Source organism: Poeciliopsis prolifica, unplaced genomic scaffold (assembly GCF_027474105.1).
Source record: "Poeciliopsis prolifica strain line A6 unplaced genomic scaffold, Auburn_PproV2 SCAFFOLD014, whole genome shotgun sequence".
Lineage (NCBI taxonomy): Eukaryota > Metazoa > Chordata > Actinopteri > Cyprinodontiformes > Poeciliidae > Poeciliopsis > Poeciliopsis prolifica.
Genome location: NW_026562389.1, coordinates 7,741,973 through 7,746,878, shown reverse-complemented (window position 1 = coordinate 7,746,878; position 4,906 = coordinate 7,741,973).

The window sequence follows — 4,906 nt, the reverse complement described above, 5'->3', positions numbered from 1 at the left end:
TAAAAAATGTGAATTATGTGTCAAGTGTTATAATAAAACATGTGTCTTTGCCACCCTACTATCTCTTTTAAACCACATTCTCGTTTTAAAATTGCATCTCAAACTATTGATTCTCTTAAATAGCAACATGTTGCATACATATTGCTGAAAACATAAATACATGTACACAATAAAATAAAAATAAAAAACTGTAACCAAAAAGATCATTGTAAGGTCTTTAAAAGAAAAACAAAACAAAACAAATTCAAACTACAATGTTCCAGAGACACTATAATTGTATTTTTGTCTCAGGAGTTGATGGATCTGGATGGGCTCAGCGGGAAGTCAGTGGTAACAGAATTTTCAGCAGCTTCTGATTTACGGTTGATTACACATTGACACCAGAGGGCCACAAGTAACGTTTCATGTGACACAAACATTGCATGGAAAAAAAAAAAGCTACACAAGCAGGAGGCTTTTGATCATCATCGCTATGTGCTTCGTTTTAAAATGTGGTAGGAGGGTTGAATTTCACCCTCTGTTGTAACTCCATTGTTTCACCAAATCTGTTAGCCAGGGTCTTATTTCAGATTTTTGAGATTAACGTTTTATTTCAATCAAAAATGGACAATTAATCTAACATTGTGCAGGATCAAGAACTACATTAATTAGAAAATAATTTAAGTAATTAAGTATTTAATTTATCTGGAAGCTATTTATAAAGTACATGCTTTACAGATAACCTTTTGTTTCATTTATTAGGAAAAGATTAACTTTATAAAAACTCCTAATGTTTAACTATGAGGCATAACTCATCTAAATTATTTTCACTAAATATTAGGCCCAAACTGAGAAATAAAGGCATCAGACTTAAGTTTCACTCAACCAGTTTTAAATTTACCATTACTCCTGTAAACGTCAGATCATTATCTACACCGAAAATAAAACTAAGGCCATTTGCACAGCCCAACAAAGTGAACCGTCAGGAGACCATCTCCATTGTTTGCCTATCATCATAAATTTGGACTGAACAAGCTGCATACAGATGATCATTTTGTGATACAGATAGCAAAGCTCGCTCCAAAATGCAGCACGGTAATTTATATCTGCTCGTTTTGCTGCATCTGATCACATTTTTTTTCACCAGACACATCAGTATTCATATCAAGCTGCGGTATTTTCCCACGATGAGCAAGTGATTAAAAAAAGGTACCTCTCAAAGAAGCAGCAGTGGAGAAAAATTAAGCACTTCTCATTTATTACTGCTGGTATAGGTATAGCCTCTGTTGATGAAAGCAGGAATGAGAACTTTTAAATGTTAATCGTTTTATCTTTTTTCCTCTCAAGATTTAGTGACTTGGATCAATTTGTCAAGCCTTTGTGTAATCAATAGAAACCTGTTTTTGAAAATTTTAAAAGGACAAAGTTGGTAAGACAGTTTTAAGATGAGTAAATATTGGTCACAAATGACTTCATAATCTGATTAAATAAATCTTTTATTACTTAGTTTGTTCTCACCTTAGAAACAAATGGCCATTATTCCCACTTCTCATTTATTTAAAAATAATGCCAATTTACTTCTGTTTCTTGTCTTTTTGGTGTAAATGCTGACATTCATATGGAGGACACAGTTAATGTGAACATTTCTAATGAGAAATATATAGATGTTCTTGCCAGATGTTAGAAATAACTCAAGCAATTCATACAGGATCTCTGAAAAGGCATGGAAAGATGAGAAACCATTTAAAGTCTCCCAGAATTTAAAAAAAGCATTTGTGCTTGATCTGCAAATAAATATCCCTCGGTTTTATATTAACTCGTAGTCTATTAAAAGAATCTTCTGTTAAAGGTGTCAGAAACCAAAACAATTCCTGCAAAACATTTTTGAATCTGATTATTAAGCATCATGTTACCAATATTACTAGAAACCCCAATTTTTCTACCACCAACCAAAATGTTGTCTTGCCTTTGTAGAAAGACACTTCAAACTGCAAAGATTTCATGAGATTCATTCTGAAAAACCCAAGTATTCTGAGCTTCTGTTCTAAGAAAAGGCTGGAAGGTTCTTTTCTGCTGATTAGGATACATTTGATTATTTCGCTTTTACAAAGCTGTTAACTGAGAGTTTGACATCACAGCAAGTAAAAGACTCTACTAGTCTTTTTATGGCATAATTTTATGCCTCAAAGTGTTGAAAACCATAATGTTAAACATAAGGACATGTTTCTCTGTGCCCTGTGGCCCTCAGCTTTGGTCAGATGGCCCTGCAGGGACTAACGGATGGATAACCACACAGTACCAAAAGTTCAGAAGATTTGCACTGCAGAGAAGCAGCAGGAAATGTAGCATGTAATCCTGTTAGGTCTCTAAAAATGTAAGTACAGTGAATAAATAAATCTCTTCCTTGAGTGTTTTCTCAGCAGTGTTTGATGGCAAACACTTTAACACAATATGATACGTAAGCTGTGTGTATGATATATTATAACTGTTTTGGTCTTTTTGAAAGTTGTTCAGATTTCCAGGCTGGATAAAAAGGCATAGAAACATTTTTATCCAGCTCTGCTTCTTCTAAAGTCTGCAATTTTGAATCTAAACATCCATAATTGACACATTGCCCTCTTAATCTTTACAAAAAAAAAAGGTTATTTAAGTTTTCTTCACTGTTACAGAATGTTTCATGGACCAAATTTATCTGGTCATTACTTGATGCTCTAACTCATAAAAAGAAGTGGAGACTGTAATCATATTTCCCATCTGGTTGGGTGTTGAACTACTGACACTAATTTCTACTTCATCCCTGTCAACACTCAAATCACCAACATCACTTCTAAATTAAGCTTGTGTGTAAATTTTTTTACATTTCAAAATGTAGATTAGCAAAATACAACTGTATACTTTTAAAGACAATGTGTCTTTTTATCATGTCTACTTGTTATTTTTCTCAAATTACTTAAAATGAATATTTTAATGTTCATCTCCAGCGAATTGCAAAAGCCATAATAAAAAGCTGTTGTGCTTCAGCAGGGACTTGTGCACTTTACAAAGTAAGTGCTATCATAAAGAAAGAACATATAGTGAAAATAACATCTTAAGACATGGAAGTAAGGAAAGAATTCAATTTAGGCACAAATTAACCTTACAAATAAATAATTAGCAAGAGCATATCACTAAACTTGTAAAGTGACTTAATGACAATTACGCCTTACTTGCCAAGAATCCCACTTTGCAGTTTGAAACATCATTTTTCTTGCTGAAATATTAAATCCAACATTATGTTTTAAATTTAATATAATTTATTTTTCCTTGTCACAAATTTCTGCGTTTTCACCTGACAGAGTTCATGGTGTCATGTTTTTCCCTGTGTCTGCAGTTGTTTTCTGTGGCATTATCATTCTTGTCATGGTCATGGACTCGAGCCAAGACCTTGATTGGATCAGAAGCCACAGAACTTGGAGTTTTAATTGAATTGAATCCACTGTCTCCCCAGGAGTCTACCAGTGGCCCACGGTGTAGAAAATACTAAGCAGGGCATTAAGAATATGCATGAGATGGGCAAGGGCACATTAACTGGAGGGTCTTAGGAGGTTAATAGCTTGAGAATATCAAATTGTAACTTTTCTTCTTTGACACTGTGATCAGAATCCATGTGGTTTGAATTCAGACTGCAATAAATAAATAAATAAATAAATGTTTTTCGCTACATGATGTGCCTGCTTAAAATGTTTATGAACTGGGGGATGAAAAATGGGGTCATATGAGATATCAGCTATGCCCTATTCGCCTCATACATTTTCATTTCTGTGTTCTCTCAAACGTTTTCATCTCTTTGATTTGCTTTGTTTCCCTTGGAAAAACTCCCAGGTTGGAGAGGAGTTATTAGTTTATTCATCACTCTTTGCTGTTGTTTCTCACAACTGTTTGTCAGCTTGGAGGCAGCATGATCATCTGGCTAAGTATCACAGTTAAAGCATGTTTTCCCCAAAGCTCATGTGAAGAGTTCTCAGAAGCTCAGCAGTCTCCCGCGTCAGCTGTTGCTGCCCCGCGACTGAAAGCATACGGCCACAAACTGCAGAACACAGAGTTCATAAACAAGTACTTTTAGGGCTGCTGGGATAATGAATCATGTTTTATGAATAAATTAGTAGTCAAAAAAATTAATTAATTTTCCACATGCACAGGCATGCATATGCATTTCCACCGAGAACGGAGCCTGACTGGTCTCATGGATGAAACTACTTTATTGGGTGGATATTACAGATTGAAAGCCAGACACATGCAAATTGATGTTCTTTATTAATATGGCTGCTTTCAACACACAAAACATGAGAAAATTTTAAAAAATGATACAATTTTATTAGAGTCTCTAGTTGTGGATGCTACATTTACTGTTGCATCAAAATGTAAACTAAATTATTGGGAGAATTGTGATCAGGCATAAAACTATGAGCACCACACTAAGAGTCTAATAATAGAAGACAATAAAGCTGCAGTATGTAGCTTTCCAAAAATATGCTTTTATATATTTGTTCAAACTGTCAATATGTCATGGCAGTGTAATATGAGACAGATAATCTGTAAATAGATCTGCCTGCAAATAGACTGGGGCCGCCTATGATGCCAAATTATGTTATGTTTTGTAGGTATGATCCTTTTCATTCAACTATTTATGAAGTGTTTTGGTATAAAAACCTTAATTTGTAAGGAGGAGGATACTGACAGCAACTAATTTACAAGTTCACCTTTCATAGCATTCAAACACTGTGCAGATCAAGTAGCATAATGAGAAGTACAAATTGAAAACAGGATATTGCAACAGGATTTCATTCCATTTGCCGTTTTCCTCCAAGACCTTGAGCTGTTGTCTATGATGCAAAGCAAATTTGTATGACATCATCCAAAGTATCTACTTTACTTTGCTGATTCTTAG